The following is an 18799-nucleotide window of genomic DNA, read 5'->3' as shown; positions in this document are numbered from 1 at the left end:
TTAGACGTCATTTTAGCCACCATTTTTGTGTTACAGCTTAAGTGAGGCTGTTCGATACGTCCATTATATCATCAGTTAGTGAAATAATTTAACGTACGAACATTTGAGAATTCTATTGTAGTCGACTTTTTCTCTTGACTGGTGAAGGGTCGTGGGCCTCTCCCCCTCCCTCATGGTAAAATGTCGTGGTGGAGTGCACTTGTAAGTTTGTTGATTTTGTTTGGTATAGTTGGAAGCTTTATTAGGTCAATAAAAGGTCACATTCCAGTGGATGTGTAGCGTCGTGTTACCACAGTCTATCTTTCTCCTCCCTCAAGGATGCCTTTTTGCACTGAGAGTAGAAAAAATCTTTATTTTTACAGGCAAGTTGGTTTCATTGGCAGCTTTATTATAGGTGAGACTATGCGTCTGTTTATTCTTTATTTATTTGTGCACTGGGCATTTTACAGCAGCAACTACCAAGATATAATTTTGGTTCTTAAATACTCCCTTACTCTTCACACCCATGCTTATTGTGGAGGGGGTCAGATCTAAGTTTAGTGCAACTGTAATAAACGCGTAGAGAGAGAAAGGAGCCTCGTTTATTCTGTAGTATAGTTCCTTGGTGGAACCTCTGAAAGGGTTAATGTTCCTGCAATTGACAGGTGAACTTTTTCATGCTTGATCGCTGATGAAAGATGTAAACAGTATAAGGATTATTCAGCTCATAGGTGTCTAGTGGGACGAGTACATCCCAAACTAGTTCGAGACAAACTAATTCTTAGGTCCGAATTTTGACATTATAACAGCGATTTTACTTTTGTTAGGGTTAGGGCAGATTATGCCAAGTTAAGTAAAGTTAGTTTGGCGTAAGTTAGATTCCGGGCCTCAGGATTAATGAGTCCCTATTATATCCGGTGTGGAACCTCAATACTTCACAACGCTTTTGTTGTAATAACAATAATAAACATTTAAAGGTTAACATTATACAACAACAGCAACAGCCTTGACACCCATACCTGTACATGTACTGACGCTGGAGACGAGCCTCTGAGTCTTGGTCTCGTGTCATGTGGCGGAGAGAAGGGAACAAAAAGAAAGGGATGACATGTAGAGACGACTGGGAGGGACAGAGAGAGGAAGAAAAAACAGAGGATGATGATGATGTTGGGTGGAGGGATGAACATAGTAGATGACAGCTGGGGCTCTCCCGTGTCTTCCTACTGTTACTATTTTTTTTCTTTTTTCCCAGGTGGCGACACACACGACCCCGAAGTCAATCCTCTGACAGCTGTATGTACAGTGTATGTGCGTTTTTTCTTTTCATTATCTTTTTTTTACATGTGGTACTGTTTTATATTATCTTTATTTACTTATTATTATTATTATTATTATTATTATTATTATTATTATTATTATTATTATTATTATTATTATTATTATTATTATTATTATTATTATTATTATTAGTAGTAGTAGTAGTAGTAGTAGTAGTAGGGTAAGGATTTAGTTTGATCTAATATTCATTTTGTTATAGTATTTGATTTATCAGTTTTGGGAAGTTCATGTGTCAGTCAGTGTTAGTCTCACTAAATTTGAACGAGTCATACATAAGTCCGCATTATTGGAAGCAGACTACTTGGAGGCTGCAGGTCCAACATGTCTATACCTCAGATGATAGTCTTCCTGAGCTGGTAACCATTGTGTGATTGTGTCATCAAAGTTTACCAACAACGTCCATTTCTTACAATTTTGGAACCTTGTTGTTGGAGGTCCGGCCAGCGATTTGGTACAGTCCACGTGTATGCGGGCATTATGTATGCTGAAGTGGTCCCTGTCCATCCTGACGACCACTGGTGTACTTGTGTACTTCATGGGGACAAAGACCAATCAGCGCACGTTGCGGCTGCATAAGCAAGGCTTTTGCGTTATGGCGTCTGCATGAGGGCGCATTCCGTGACGTGTTAGGCTTTCACTTCACCTCAAAGGACGTCTTACCTGGTGAATATTAACGAAAAATTGTGGCTTATACGACATAATGGTGTCAGTTCTGGTGTCGCGTATGTCTGTGGCTGCTTCCTGTATGATACCGTCAATATCTGGTGTGTTACTTGCTTCTCTTCATGTTGGTGGTAGTTCCAGTCGCTGTTTCTCCTGTTGCTACTGTTAATGGTAGCTGCTGTTGCTGTTCTCTTTGCTGACTTTTCTTACCAGTTGCAGTAATTGCTGCTGCTGAAGTAGGTGGTAGTGGTTGTTAGCTTTTGCTTAATCTCCGAATAAGTTCCTGACGCTGCTGCTGTTTTTCAGTTATTGGCCTTAAGTATTTTTGTGTATTCATTATCCAAGTTCATTTATCCTTGTGAACGGAGTGATGAGATTAGTTGGTATTATTTTAGTGTGTGTGTGTGTGTGTGTGTGTGTGTGTGAAATATCGCAAAACCATGTCGCCTGATTTTGACGTAACTTAGTGTAGTTTTTGCGCTGGTTGAGTGTGGAAAGTCAGAGGCATTAAAAGGTCACGTGGATAAGAGGAACTACAATGGATGATGAAAACATGAGAAAGATAAGAAGATGATCAGGAAATATTCAACCATTGGTAAATAATGACAAAAGATGGTAAAATATAAAAACTAGTACGGTAGTGCCTGTGCGGATACCGGATATTGTAAACAAGCCTTTCACATACAGAAGGGGTATCAGCGTGGCCGGTACTACACTCTACCATCATCACTTCCCCTTCTTGTAAAGTTAGGTACCCATTCGCAGCCGGGTGAACTAAGGGTGTGCCAGCGAACTATTGACCCAAGGGACAACTTGACCACTGTTTCCATAAATACCCTTAATGGTGGTAATTAAGGACAACAAAAAAATAAACAGAAAGCATGATAAACGGATGAAAGATGGAATATAAAGGTGAACAAGAATAAAGACGAGTAGAAGACGTGTGAGGAGAGGGAGGTATTAGAAAGTGACGTGGATGAGAGGTCGTTGCGCTGGTACCTGGAGGCAAGAGGAATAACGGGGTGGTAGGTCGGTGAAGGAGATTTATCATCGTGTAATTGGAGGTACGAGGACCAGGGGTAGACCACGCTAAAAAAAAGGTGAACAGAGTCAGTGAATGAGATGTTGAAGTCTTGGGGTAGAATATATTATGTGATGCTGGAGGAGTAACTACTTTGAGGAGGGGGGGATTTGAGTTGTTACTTGTATGTGAAGGAGGGACTGGAGTTGTTACTTGTATGTAAAGGACTGGAGTTGTGACTTGTGTGTGAAGGACTGGAGTTGTTACTTGTGTGTGAAGGACTGGAGTTGTTACTTGTGTGTGAAGGACTGGGGATGTGACTTGTGTGTGAAGGACTGGAGTTGTTACTTGTATGTGGAGGACTGGAGTTGTTACTTGTGTGTGAAGGACTGGAATTGTTACTTGTGTGTGAAGGACTGGAGTTGTTACTTGTGTGTGAAGGACTGGGGATGTGACTTGTGTGTGAAGGACTGGAGTTGTTACTTGTATGTGAAGGACTGGAGTTGTTACTTGTATGTGAAGGACTGGAGTTGTTACTTGTATGTGAAGGACTGGAGTTGTTACTTGTATGAAGGACTGGAGTTGTTACTTGTATGAAAGATTGGAGTTGTTACTTGTATGTGGAGGACTGGAGTTGTTACTTGTGTGTGAAGGACTGGAGTTGTTACTTGTATGTGAAGGACTGGGGTTGTTACTTGTGTGTGAAGGACTGAGTTGTTACTTGTGTGTAAGGACTGAGTTGTTACTTGTATGTAAAGGATTGGAGTTGTTACTTGTAAGGGAGGACTGGAGTTGTTACTTGTATGTGAAGGACTGAGTTGTTACTTGTATGAAGGACTGGAGTTGTTACTTGTATGTGAAGGACTGGAGTTGTTACTTGTATGTGAAGGACTAGAGTTGTTACTTGTATGTGAAGGAGGGACTGGAGTTGTTACTTGTATGTAAAGGACTGGAGTTGTGACTTGTGTGTGAAGGACTGGACTTGTTACTTGTGTGTGAAGGACTGGGGATGTGACTTGTGTGTGAAGGACTGGAGTTGTTACTTGTATGTAAAGGACTGGAGTTGTGACTTGTGTGTGAAGGACTGGAGTTGTTACTTGTATGTGAAGGACTGGAGTTGTGACTTGTGTGTGAAGGACTGGGGATGTGACTTGTGTGTGAAGGACTGGAGTTGTTACTTGTATGTGAAGGACTGGAGTTGTTACTTGTATGTGAAGGACTGGAGTTGTTACTTGTATGTGAAGGACTGGAGTTGTTACTTGTATGTGAAGGACTGGAGTTGTTACTTGTATGTGAAGGATTGGAGTTGTTACTTGTATGTGGAGGACTGGAGTTGTTACTTGTGTGTGAAGGACTGGAGTTGTGACTTGTGTGTGAAGGACTGGAGTTGTGACTTGTGTGTGAAGGACTGGAGTTGTTACTTGTATGTGAAGGACTGGAGTTGTTACTTGTCTGTAAAGGACTGGAGTTGTGACTTGTGTGTGAAGGACTGGAGTTGTTACTTGTATGTGAAGGACTGGAGTTGTTACTTGTGTGTGAAGGACTGGAGTTGTTACTTGTATGTGAAGGACTGGGGTTGTTACTTGTGTGTCAAGGAGGCCCTGGAGTTGTTACTTGTATGTGAAGGACTGGAGTTGATACTTGTATGTGAAGGACTGGAGTTGTTACTTGTGTGTGAAGGACTGGAGTTGTTACTTGTATGTGAAGGACTGGAGTTGTTACTTGTGTGTGAAGGACTGGAGTTGTTACTTGTGTGTCAAGGAGGCCCTGGAGTTGTTACTTGTATGTGAAGGACTGGAGTTGATACTTGTATGAAGGACTGGAGTTCTACTTGTGTGTCAAGGAGGCCTGAGTTGTTACTTGTATGTAAGGACTGGAGTTGTTACTTGTATGTGAAGGACTGGAGTTGTTACTTGTGTGTGAAGGACTGAGTTGTTACTTGTGTGTGAAGGACTGGAGTTGTTACTTGTGTGTCAAGGAGGCCCTGGAGTTGTTACTTGTATGTGAAGGACTGGAGTTGATACTTGTATGTGAAGGACTGGAGTTGTTACTTGTGTGTGAAGGACTGGAGTTGTTACTTGTATGTGAAGGACTGGTTGTTACTTACTTGTGTGTGAAGGACTGGAGTTGTTACTTGTGTGTCAAGGAGGCCCTGGAGTTGTTACTTGTATGTGAAGGACTGGAGTTGATACTTGTATGTGAAGGACTGGAGTTCTTACTTGTGTGTCAAGGAGGCCCTGGAGTTGTTACTTGTATGTGAAGGACTGGAGTTGTTACTTGTATGTGAAGGACTGGAGTTGTTACTTGTGTGTGAAGGACTGGAGTTGTTACTTGTGTGTGAAGGACTGGAGTTGTTACTTGTGTGTCAAGGAGGCCCTGGAGTTGTTACTTGTATGTGAAGGACTGGAGTTGTTACTTGTATGTGAAGGACTGGAGTTGTTACTTGTGGGTGAAGGACTGGAGTTGTTACTTGTGGGTGAAGGAGGCACTGGAATTGTTACTTGTGTTTGAAGGAGGCACTGGAGTTGTTACTTTACTGTACCTACAGGACGGATTGGACTATTACTTGAACATAATGGAATGGTTGGACGTCATGTGCGGTGAGGAATGATTGGGCTGATTGTGCCTAGAGAAGTGCTTAGCATACTTACGAATTGTCACCGACTCACTGACTTAACGCTGGTGCAGGGTAGGAATAAATCAGACTTGCTTTTATATGGAAATGATTGGGAGCTACAGACAACGCTCTACCCATTGAATGATTAAGATATGAAACGGTATACGACACACACACACACACACACACACACACACACACACACACACACACACACACACACACACGAATTCAGTGTCATGCCAATCTTGTGCCCCTGAGACGACCACTTATACAATACCTCTGCTCGGGTCGTCACCCACCTGAGCTAGCATCACCACTGACAACTACTAACTTCCCGTCAGCGTGATCATTACCAGTGCTCACTCCCAGATTCACCCCTTCTCGGGAAATGCTCAAATACTCATTTACAAACATTAGGCTTCCGTTTTGGTTGGTGTGTAATAATTTGTCTCCTCGGTGTTGTAAATTAAGAAAGAACGTAACGTCTCCATTTCTCATACATCATGTGAATATTACCAGGAAGTGGTGGTGACTTGATGTAGTGGGTTATACCGTACAGACCTATTGAGAAAATCTGAACAAAAATATTATACTCTGTTTGTTTGTGTGAACACCAGATATGTTTAAAGGAATGAATGAAGGTTTTGTTGAGTCCTGTAAAGTTGGTTTTCTATACACTGATGCTTCAAAGCCAATTTCTGTTCGTTTAACTTTAGAATCATGAAAGGAGAGAATCAATTATATTGTCAGAGGTGTAAGTGATATATAATTAAGAAATATTTGGGTTAGTTTAGTTTATTTGAGAGGGAAGGATGTCCATTATCTACAGCATAACACTCATCTAGCCCAATATTTGTCCTAACAGCAGATGGAAATATTTGCCATTCTCTCCATATAGGAACACATGTATACGTCATCACGTTGTATATCCGCTTGTTGAATAAAATTTACTACCGATAAATTGAGGAAATACCTCATTTGATAATAGTTATATCCATACAGTATTTCAAAACAAACTTTATCAATGATACCTTTTAATTTTTTCTTCATTTGAATTCAAGTGTTTCAATGTTTCCAAGAGTCTATGTGATTGCTGCAAGAAAACGTCAGTGGCAAGACCAAGCAAATGTATCTAAAACATGAACACAAGTGCAGCACGAGCTAGTTGTTTGATAACAAAACCGCCCTGAGGCAGTAGCAGGGCAGTCATGGAGGTTATAGTGTGAAAATTCGCCTCCATAAATCTTATTTTTCAACCTACTGTAGGTGTGACAATATGTTTTACACTATTGTAATTTCATCGTTTTCAATGTCTACACTTTAGGCTAAGCAATCCGTTAGTATTAGTAGACTTACTAGTATTAAACCTGATTTCAATATGATGCAGGTATGAAGGATACATTTTATTATGTGAGATAAGCTGTGCTTCATTTATTACCATTTTAATTGTATACATTATCTTGTTTTAGGTTTCGAGGATGGACTAAGATCATTCAGGAACGTCAGTAACAGTGACGTTATCCTGTCAACTGTGCCCTAGACAAGCTTCTTGTAAGGTTGTGCTTTCCTCGCCATAAACCCATTGTAAGTATACTGTACAGTACTGTAGTGTTCAATCTATATACAGTATTCTCTTTGGAGCGGCCGTACCCCAGATGTTTATATGTTTACATTGTTTAGTGGGCTTAGCGTAGATATATTGGCAAAACATTTTTGTCCATTTATTTATCATCTGTTTTCAGTTACCGGTAATCTGCTTATCCAATTTACAAAGCTAAAACATATCGGTCAAACAATTAAGAATTCTGCCGCAATCCGTTACACTGGGATATGATATTGTGCGAGGAAAGCGTCACCGGGAAACACCATGTTCAGCATTTTTAGCCTCAAGAGAGAATGAAATACCTCTAACAAAATGTCGCCAACAAGACCCACTCAGACTTGCAAAGAGCCTGGCATGCCACTGTACAGTATATATTTCTTTTATTCCTAGGGATAAGGGCGGATATAGCGATTGGTGTGTGTGTGTAATAATAATAATAATAATAATAATAATAATAATAATAATAATAATAATAATAATAATAATAATAATAATAATAATAGTAATATTAATAAACGGTTTATTAATAGAGTTGTAGCCGGTGGCTGAAACTATACCAACTTACATGTGATTTAGACATAATAATATACTTTCAATACATTTACAGGGCTGTACAGTACATAAATCAGGAGCTGTTTATTATTTTAACAATAGATGGGATGGTGCTGTTCGTATAACATCAGTGCGGGCTCTTATGGGCTGAATTTTGTTGTAGTGGCGGACTGCGCGAGGTGGGCAGGAGGTGGCGATGACGAGGATAGTGCAGTAGTCCTGTGTGCGTGTGTGCGTGCGAGCGTGCGCGTCAGTGCGTGTGTGCGTGCGAGCGTGCGCGTCAGTGCGTGTGTGCGTGCGAGCGTGCGCGTCAGTGCGTGTGTGTGCGTGCGCTTGAGGGCGTGTGTGAGTGTGTGTGAGAAATTAAGACGTCTTCTGAAAGTTGGTTCAGATTGTGTACAGTATATGGATGGGCGAGATACCAGTGCCAAGTTAAGCTGCGGTAAGTCCATCTGTTGGTGTAAAGTTTACATAGTTTGTATGATTAACCTCATTACGTACGCTTGTCTCTATGTCCGTACTTAAAATTGTAAAACAAACACTGTTCAGTGAAATTTCACTTGGTATTGTTAGTGTATACAGTAGAGAGGGGTAGCTTGATGTACTGTACCTGTGCCAAGGTGATATTTGGCAGAGTTACAGCCGGGAGCTGTCATCTTCAGGTGACAGTGGCGTAAAGTTAGATAGAACAAAAATAGATGCAAGACAACTGCAGGTAAATTGCAGCTCTCTGACAGAAGTGATTTGGCGGACTCTACTTCTTTGTGGGAATGGCGTACACTGATTGGTCCTCTCCTTGGTATGGTCAGGATTAAGTTAGCACATTAGATGGGTATACAGGTTTAGATTTAAGTTTATGTTGGGTTAAGTTGGTAAATCGGGATAGGATTGAAGGCTAGTGGACGTAATGGTGGGGCAGGACTAATCAACTCAAATCATGCTCGAATGTGTGTGAATTTTGCGAAATTGTATGTTGGTAATATTGTAAGATGGTGGAATTGTAAAAAGAGTTGTCACACAGCTTCCTGTTACAGGTGAACAACAACGATTAGTGATCAATCCTTTGTATAACGTAAATGGGAACAATAGAGGATTACAAATATTGTTGGGAAATGTATTTTGTAATACTGCTCTTGTGAAAGTGTCAAACATATAAAGCCGAAATTAAGATACAGAAAAAAGTATTAATGCCATTACGATGTGTTGAAGATTGTACTGTAGATGTTGAATATATTAGGTAGTGAAAATCAGGACCTACACATGTGCCAGAGAGGAGTAAACACCTGCCCTATAGATCAAGAATTCAATTCAGGCCCTATAGGACGGCTATATGTTTAGACTTAAGAATAAGAGTTAGTCCATGGCTGAGTGACAGTGTTGGTCAACAGTGAACTGTACGGTAACAGCTCGCTAAAGGTTTGGTGACGTCACGTATACCAGGTCCATGATTGCCTGTTTATGATTCTTGATCCAGAGCCTCACCTTGTCCGGGATTTTCTTTAATGCCATTTCTTATTTAATAAGGAGCGCGGCGGTGCAGTGGATACGGCACATACTTTCAGCTCCGGGGATCGGTGCTTCGATTCCCGGTCGCTCCCAGTTCACTCAGCTATAAATGGGTACCTAAGTTTACAGCTTGGGAAGTGAAGGCGATCGAGGTCAGTACCGGCCATGCTGCCTCCTTGTGTACCGAAGGCTCAGTATACAGTGTGCTGTATCCACACTCACTAACGAGCAGTCATGGCTATGGGACCCACAATAGTATACAATAAGTTACGTGAGGCCTGAGGTTGCATAGTATAATTAAATACTTTTTGACGATTGTCAATTGTCGTCTGTTTTTTTGTAGGCGGGATCATAATTTGTGGGTGACATCCTAATAGCCACTACATTATTTCCCTTCAAATATGAAGTAATTGTGAATTTTGCCGCGACCAGCAGGTAGTTTATTGTGCACCCCCATGCTCATCCTGTGACTGGTAAGGCCAGAAGGATACCAGATGAACGCCGTCTGTCTGTACGAAACATGTTACACGTTATTAATTTCCACCAATCTCAATGACTTCCTCCGTGGAGTTTAGTGTTTAAAAAAGCTAGTTTAATATTGCAGTAAACGTCAGCCCGTTATTATATATTTAAGAAGTCCATACATGTATACGGTCATCAGCGTTCACTCACTGAGAGATTTTCGCACCTTTTATCAGTAATAGATGAGCGATGTGCTTGTGTCAAATATGATGTTGTGTTCTTTGAGTCCGTCAATCCGTATATATAGACGTAATTATGTACAGTATACCCGTCCGTCAGTTTGTAACACTTGTACACTCCACTTGGTACCGGTAGTGCATGTGGATGGTTGATGTGTACTGTATGAGTCAAGATGGTTCCCTGCCGATGGCCTCTCGTTCGTTAATTCCACCTGTATAGTAACGGAGGGATATGTCATCGTCAGGAAATTTTAGCTGTAAATAAATTACTAACCTAAGATTGAAGGTAATAAAACAGATGTCTTTATTGTTTATTATATGTTATTATGCATTGGTGCTTTTGGTCTATTCGTATTACGTTGCTTATAAGACAGTAAAAATTTAAGTTCCTAAAACAAAAACAAAATGAACACAGCTTAATGATGTATAAGAATTAAAATGACGTTCATATCAGGATTACAGATTTACAAAACATTTTATGTTGAAAGTTTTTGTGGGTTTATTTTCCGTGAGCGGCCGCTGTAATAAACACTTTCATGTCCGCCAGTTAAACACTTTTCTGCCTCCTTTCATGTCTGAATTGTCTTCATATGTCAGTTGTCGGCGACGCACGGTTGATACACACAGGGAGAATGTGATGAAGTGAGTATGGTGGGCGAAGCTTCCCTACATGTGATAACTGTACTGAACTTTGTGGCCGCTAGCGAAGGCGACCGCAACACTAATGAATACGACGTAACTTATTAAATAAATGATTTTAAGAAAACTTACCTGTGTAGGAAGCAGTACACAGTGTGGAACGAGCGAGTATCCAAATTATTTCGTATCTAGGCTTAGTTTTTTCTAAATATTAAGGCATCTTCTAAACTTGGGACCAAAAGATGAAAACTGCTAATATTCAAACATGATTGATTGAGAATGTATAACTACTCTCTTATTTACTGACGTCAGAAGGGTGATATTACTGCTGGTAGTAAAGGTCAAAGATGATCCAAGTCAGTGTGAACAATTGTTCTCTAAGAATGATCGTAACAATACCATGTGTTGTCTCACCCAACTTAGTTCTGTTTCGTTGACTTTAGTCTAAGAAGGTTATATGAAGTGGGTTAGATAGGATTTAGCAACTTATCACAAAAATATTATTTTCCTACGTCATTGACTGCATTAGTGACAAACATGTATACAGCCGAGTAAAATTTTGTTTCATTTATCGTAAAGCTTATGCTAAGTGAATCAGGTAGGCCGGGTATGGGAGACTGTCACAGGGAAGAGTGTTTTAAGTACAGTACAATACATAATTTTAATTGATTCATAAAGCAGCCCGTTTGAGGGACACGGATATATTCTGCATCTAATGTTGTGTTGTTTTACAGGGTGACCAGTCAAGAATTAATAAGCAGCCAAAATATAAAGTGCACTTAGAGGAGAGCTCACACCAAAGACTGAGATACTGTACCTCCGTGTCCACGCGGCATCAACAAAGGGGTGACGTAAGTACATATTTATCGGTTTAGATGCTTAACTGATTAATTTTGCAGTGCGTTGCACTTTTAAAATTTGCACATCCAAATTTAAAGAGAATTGAATGTTTAGTTTAATATATTAAATTTGAATTAATTAACAAGATTGCAGGTCCATAAACCACAGATTTGTGATTTGTTGACCCGTGAGCCTTGGTGTGTCAGGGGAGGATACTACTGTAGATGTTGTTTGTTATACTGTACTGTACTAACACCTGCCCCGCCACTGCTGGAAACTTATAACGGTGCCAACTTCAGGTAGTGAGACACACCGAGGCTCGTTAAATGTTCTGCTTTATGTTAGGGATCAGTTCTACTAACGCACATGTTTACAGAGTAGGTCCCAGTGTCTGTGTTGTGTTGTAGTCAACACACACGAGTCGTATTTTTATGTCACTTCACCTCAAGAGGCAAAGAAGACAACGTGAAGAAACAGTGAGGAAGAAAAGGACTGAAATTGGTGACGTCAACTGCTCCTCCGCCCAACACACACACAAGGTAAACTATTGGTTTTTTGTTTACAAAACAGAAGGTTGAGGCATATGTTCACTTAATAACTTGAGCCTGAGCAGTTAAACATGTCAGACACCTTCATAGTTTCACCTCAAGTGTCACAGTCCATCAAAATATCAACATGAAAATTGCCTCCAAGATTTTATTAAGAACAATGTTTCAATCTCTGAAAATTGTGTCAATACTGTCCATGTATTTTCATTTATTAGTAAAAGTTATGGTTTCTAGTCATTGAAAATCTTGGAAAAATAGAAGGGTAACTTTCCAACACTTATCATGACTACTGGTATTTTTCATCAAAAAGCAGCATTGTGCACACCTTGCTGTTTACATATTTCCCTCAAGGGTTCGAGGCGTTCATATTCTGTGTATGAGAGTACTGTATGGTTTTGGGTGATGGAATTTGGTTACTTAATTGCCACCTGTTTCAGTTCCAACTACACAGTATATAACAATGCTTACCTAAGGTGTTTACACTATATTTACGCTGCACATTTGCACATTCATAATCACATTAAGGGAGTTTCTGTAGACGTAAGAACTACGCATCTTACTGTCACACACCCGTACAGTCACGTAGGGCTTAAAGGTAAAATTTTGATAAAGTGTAGAAAGTGATGGGATTTGAATGAAAAAATGGTCAGTTATAGAAGTCAATTAATGTTATAAGTTTATGTTTGCTGATGCACGTCAGGCACGGCCAATTAACCAAGTTCTTATTAATGATAAAATTAGTAAATGTACTGTACTGTATGTTTGTATTATTCTTAGTAGTGGTATTATTATTATTACTGTATTAGTATTACTGTTATTATTATCATTGTCGTCGTCATTGTTGTTATTATTATTATTATTATTATTATTATTATTATTATTATTATTATTATTATTATTATTATTATTATTATTATTATTATTGTTGTTGTTGTTGTTGTTATTGCCGTGGTCGTTGTTGTTATTAGTAAGGATAAGCTAACGTTTCTGTCAGTAAAGTTTTGCAGCGAAGCATCACTTACAGAAACTTATGGTCAATTCTCTTATGACACAAATAGCTACATGATGATAAATTACAGTCTGCAAGAAACTTTTCATATAGTTCTCAAAGTTATAACCAAACTATTTTATTGTACCTGTTGCATAGATATCTCTTTCATTTAGTGTGTATTTAAGATATCAAGAGCACATTGACACTCTTTAGTAGTCCTTGTAGTTATTAGTTAACCTTAATAACAAATGCATTTCTTTATTGATAAACTAAATTGTATATCAAGTTTTATGCAGATAACAGAGACGGTTTTTAACTTATGCCCCGGAGGCCAAACTCGGGCAGAATGAGGGAATCTATTTCACAATTCCCACAAGGTTGAGCGGAAGTTAATTTACTTGTTAAATATATAAGTATTGTTAAAGTTCTCTATCGCTGTGAGGGGTGTTTATAAAGTCTCTTGTTGTGCGTACCTGTCAGATTTAGTGTATGGCTGTGCATCAGATGACTCCTTAGCTCCGGGTCCCCAGCCGCCTTTATTGGTCACCAAATAAGATAAACAGGTGAATTATGGCCTGACTTCTCACACTAGTACAAGTACCATGTTGACTATCTTACTGAATCGAGATATTCTTGGGTTAAATTCAAACACCAAGTTTCAGCAAAACTCGATGTTAGTTGAGTTATTACATTCATAGAATCGAAGCGGCCCCGCACTGGGAAACAAAAATGGCCGCAAAATAAAGCGAAATATGCTCATTATCGAAGACTTCCGAAGATATAGAGATAAGTTCAGAGTTTTCTCTAAATTTCTCGTTTATAAGTAAGATGGACACATGCTGACAGCCAACATTTTCCCGGTCCTTTCCACTAACGAGGAGGGACAAGATTGGCCACAGAGGTGCACGGGTATAAACAGTCCCTCCCGTACCACCAGAAACTCCGGTTGTCATAACTCCCTGTAGCAGGTGACTGAAGATGATAAATTTTTAACTTATCTGAAATCGTATTACTGTCTTATATCCCAAGTGTAGCTAAAATCCTGAGCTGTTTCTTAGAGTATTCTTGTTCATGTCTTCCTTACGCAAACACACGCACTGACGGTATCAAAAGCAGACTCGTAGATGAAGAGACAGGCAGTGGGTCAACATGTACTGTGTTAATAGACCGATTTGGTCAGCCCGCAAAAAACTTACATCTCTACTATAAATTCATTAGAGACTTACCATCTGAAAAATGGCTGTTGTGTAGTGTTGCTGTGACCTGTGTTTTTTGTTGCTTTGGGCCGTAAAGTTAATACCTGTAATGTTGATAATGAATGTTGATGGCAATTTTCAATCAACACAGAAGGACGCCACGAGAAGCACGTTTTTTGCACCAAAGTGAAAACAGTATTATTAAAGTCGATGTAATTACCATTATCAATCAATCAATTAAAGTCGAGATGCTGCATTATCCTTAATATATATTTTGTCCATATGAATTGTTAAATATTTCACGGGTAATTATATCCTTTGCAAAGTATGTGCGGTATATAAATATATATTTCGAGAATACAAAATAGACGAGATATGAGTTAGAACATTTTCAAGTACTTTGAAATACCATTTCTAGCAAGTACTGTAGCCGATGGTCTAAACTTGTAGCCTTGACCAGTGAGTGTTCTCATGCTGGGCGTTTCTTGTTGTAGAGTTCATCTTAGGTATTTCGTATGACTGTTACAGTTAATGTCCATAACATATACTGTAGTACTGTACATGACATAACACTAATGAAAGAACTGTTGTAATTGCTGTTGCAGTGTTATTCTAGGTTGTCTATCACGGTGAGGGAGAACCCGTGTATATGGGCTTTAGATGACTGCAAATTATGTTCATAGCGTGGTATATATTACATACCACCGTGGGGGAAAGCTGTGTGCATACTTACGATTTAGTAATTTTAAAGATTACTTATAATAGGTTGTCGGTTGAATCCTGATGCAAGTTTCACCCTTTGATGTAACTAGGAGGGGGGGACTGTACTGTAATTATGTACACATTTTCAGTGGAAGTAATTGTAAATATTTTTGCTACTGTACTTAACACGAAGAACGTTAGATCCTATTGTACTGTACTGTATAACCAGGACGAAAGTACTGTTTACAATAATTGTACCAGATATATTACAGTTTGTAACTCACAGTAAGTGAGGGAATGACTGCAAGTGTACATATTTACAATGGAAGCAATTGTAAATATTGTTTACAGTGGTGTACACGACATGTACACTTCCTCCCAACATGAGTTGGAAGGTGAGTGTTGACATACATATTTGCAGTGGAAACACTTTTAAATAGTGTTCCAAATCGTAATACCTATCCTAACCTAACCCAGCATGAGTGGGAGGATGAGGTGTGGTGGTGGTGGTGGTGGAGGAAAGCACCACGTGCTGGGCCGGGGTTTACACGGAGCGACCTACTGACCCCTCTGCGCGCCAGCTGAGGACTGAGGTATAGCGGCCGCCCAACACACAGGTAAGGACAGCCCAGTCGCGTACGAATGCTGAAAACTTGACCACCAGTACTGCACGATTTATAGCCTTATATGATCGCCTTCTAGCCGTTTACGAGCCTGCTGGAGGCGAATTTTCGACGGTAGGAATTATATCACTGCTTTAGGAGGTTAATGTGCTATTGATTATGTTCGATCAACAGGTCTGGATAGGAATTTAGCGGTAGTGGTGTGTATTTTTGTGCAGGTTCGTCCTCCCTAAGACTGACAGTCGCTCCTCCCCGTCGCCAAACACCCAGCAGTTACTCATAGAAAACGGACAGTTATCACCATGTGTAGCCTCATTCATTTCGACTATCTCACCTCGGGTTCTGGCCGAAAAATAGGTGATACAAAGTTGAGGGTGTACGATACGGACAATTAATGACGCGAAAGGTTAAACTTTATAATACGGTACTGTTCCGATGACGTATTTATTACGATTTTGTCTTTTTCATAAAGTACATTTCATTTTTCAAAGCTCTTCGTTATGGGGCTGATATGCTCGCTAGGTGTGCTCGCCAAATCTTTGAAAAACCTATTTTTGTGAAGTAAATTCTAATTATAACGTTGTATCAAACCTCTCAAATGTTCATATATTAATGTAGATCACGTGTTTACGATTTCCAAGCTCATAAAACTCGAAAGGGCTTCTTAAAATCAATAGGGAGTGGAAGCAAGGGTGAGTTGCGTCTCGGTTCCCGGCGGCCCCTGCGCAGCTCCGGGCCACAAAGGGAGGAGCCAACACGAGTGACGAGCATTGACGGGCGCCACTTGACAGTCTGCCGTCAGAGGAGACAGACGCATCTTCTCCCTCCAACATCATCTCTCCCCGCGCTTCCTTCAGAGGCTGCCAGCATCACAACAACAGGGCGCCAGCTCAAACGCTTACCTGATCTGAACTGACGTGAAGATCATACAATCACTCGCAAACTACCAAATCTGGCCTGACTTTCCTGCTCTGAAGACATTGTTGGCGAAACTACCCTTCTTACCACCGAAATCACATTAAATTTTCTGAACTCTAGAAATCCCATTTTGGAGCAAATACTTGGACTGTACGTAATTAAGGACAATATTAGATTAAGGGGAAATTTCGTGAAATCGTGAATTGGTGATAGAATCCAGAAAACATCGAATTTAAACCACAACAGGACCAGAAGATTCAAACAGTGCTTCCTAATTTTATGGTAAGTACATACATTTTATTAACCATTCTGGAGTATTTTACCACGTTTTCCATAGGAGCCTAATAGCACACCCATATCCCCATGGGGGTAAAATACAAAACAAACCGCCCACACAGTATCTAAACCCCCTCCGCTTGTAGTCCACAAACCCCAAGACACTGTAGAACGCGACTTCTTGTTCCCAGATGAGTGGCCAACCCTCACACCCATGTATCTTTCAACTCGTGCATTTCGTGCTGGTCGTGTCGCGCGTGAAAACATGTAGTGTCGATGAGTATAAGCTTTGGCGCCTAGCGGAGAACGCGTGTTTACTGTGTATCGATTCAGGCGGCTAGTGTTGGCCCGGGGACAGGCTCGCGCTCTCTCACTGTTTTGGGTTCGTCCTGGGCCCTTGGACCCTGTCTCTTTTTGTCGCTTTGAGGCTACAGATTAACACATGTAGCTTTTCATTTATTGCCTTATAATTACTCATAATTTTTATATGGTATGGAAGTATTTGTTTGTCATGCGTTTCTATCGTTTTAAGCCAGCGGTCTCTTTAAATTTCGGCGTAGTGAGTTGTGGATTTGGATGTGTTTGTAAATAACAAAGGAGACAATGTCATTATTTTTATAATATCGTTAGTTTTTAATTATATAATAATAGTATGTTGGGTGTAGAGCATCTTACTTAATAATGTTATTTCTGTGGCATTTGTGTTCGGCGGGTAAGTTGGGCATGTTTTAGGCCTATTGCCAGTATCATGGGGCCTCCCAGGAGTAAAGAGTTAATACAAGACTTTCCTTTTCGGTGTCTCTTTGTAAAACGTGACACGTGTTGTTTGTTTAAGTCTCCCGACAATAAACTGGCATTGCTACCCTCATTTTCATTAATGAAAATATTGTTTAGGAATTGATTCTTACGTTTTAGAATCTTAAGTAATAAATTGTGTTCGTAATTTATGTGTTTGTTACGACTAGTTTTTTTATTTTAGTGTTATGACTCATCCACTGCTATAGCAAAGCTGTTAGATGGTTAGCGAGTTCTGCTGTTTACTCACACATACAAACCTTCATGTTTATATATATATATTATATATATATATATATATATATATATATATATATATATATATATATATATATCGGGATGAAGATTTGCAGACAAACATTGTTTGAATTAACGAAGTACCCATTGCAGGCGCTCAATATGACCCTGGAAGTCAGCAGGACATAACGAAGAAAAAATTAATGATATCAGCCACTTACTTGTTGGTAGCTGTAATTAAGACAATGAACACCCGACTCTCTGCGACAACATACATTGCTAGAAATATAATTTAGTTGTGTTTACTAAATGTTAAGTATCTTAGGTGAGGGATGCTGGCAGGTATAACCCCCAGGATACACACTAACATAGTTTGATACATGTTACATATACAGGTAATTTATATATTGTAAATGACAATACCAAAGTATATACAGCAACAGATATTTGATCAGGATGAAAAATATTGTTTTTATTCGGAAATTAGTTCAGAACTGAAAATTTAAATATTTTAAATTTTTATTGTTTATGGAAGGGGAAGTGTCGCTTATATAAAGAGAAGATAAATTAATGTCAGTATATATTTACAAATTTAATGATGTATTTATTAAATACAAAATTCAGCTTTGTTATACAGGGTCTACCTTTAATATATATATATATATATATATATATATATATATATATATATATATATATATATATATATATATATATATATATATATATATATATATATATATACACCATATTTTATTAACTCGATTTAGTTCCAGGAAGAAGCTCCAGTTTGCTGTAATAAAAGTAAAATGTGCCAAAATTCGGAAGTATAATGACATCGCTTTTTTCTCTTGCACAATTAACAAGTCATCTGTCCTTGTGATAAAACTTTCTAACAACAATCACACATGTATATATATATATATATATATATATATATATATATATATATATATATATATATATATATATATATATATATATATATATATATATATATATACACACACACACTCGTGTATTTATAAATATATTATTTCGTTGAATTGCC

The 18799-nt window shown here is 39.0% G+C and overlaps 1 pseudogene; it reads right to left on the bottom strand.

Annotated features, from left to right (window-relative positions):
• Positions 1–3179: 3179 nt before the first annotated feature.
• LOC121856325 overlaps positions 3180–18799 on the bottom strand; it is a 35201-nt pseudogene continuing 19581 nt past the window's right edge.

The sequence above is a fragment of the Homarus americanus genome, unplaced genomic scaffold, assembly GCF_018991925.1.
Source record: "Homarus americanus isolate GMGI-L3 unplaced genomic scaffold, GMGI_Hamer_2.0 scaffold48220, whole genome shotgun sequence".
In the NCBI taxonomy this organism is placed as follows: domain Eukaryota; kingdom Metazoa; phylum Arthropoda; class Malacostraca; order Decapoda; family Nephropidae; genus Homarus; species Homarus americanus.
The sequence above is the reverse complement of the archived record's forward strand: the minus strand, read 5'-3'. Positions and strand labels throughout refer to the sequence as shown.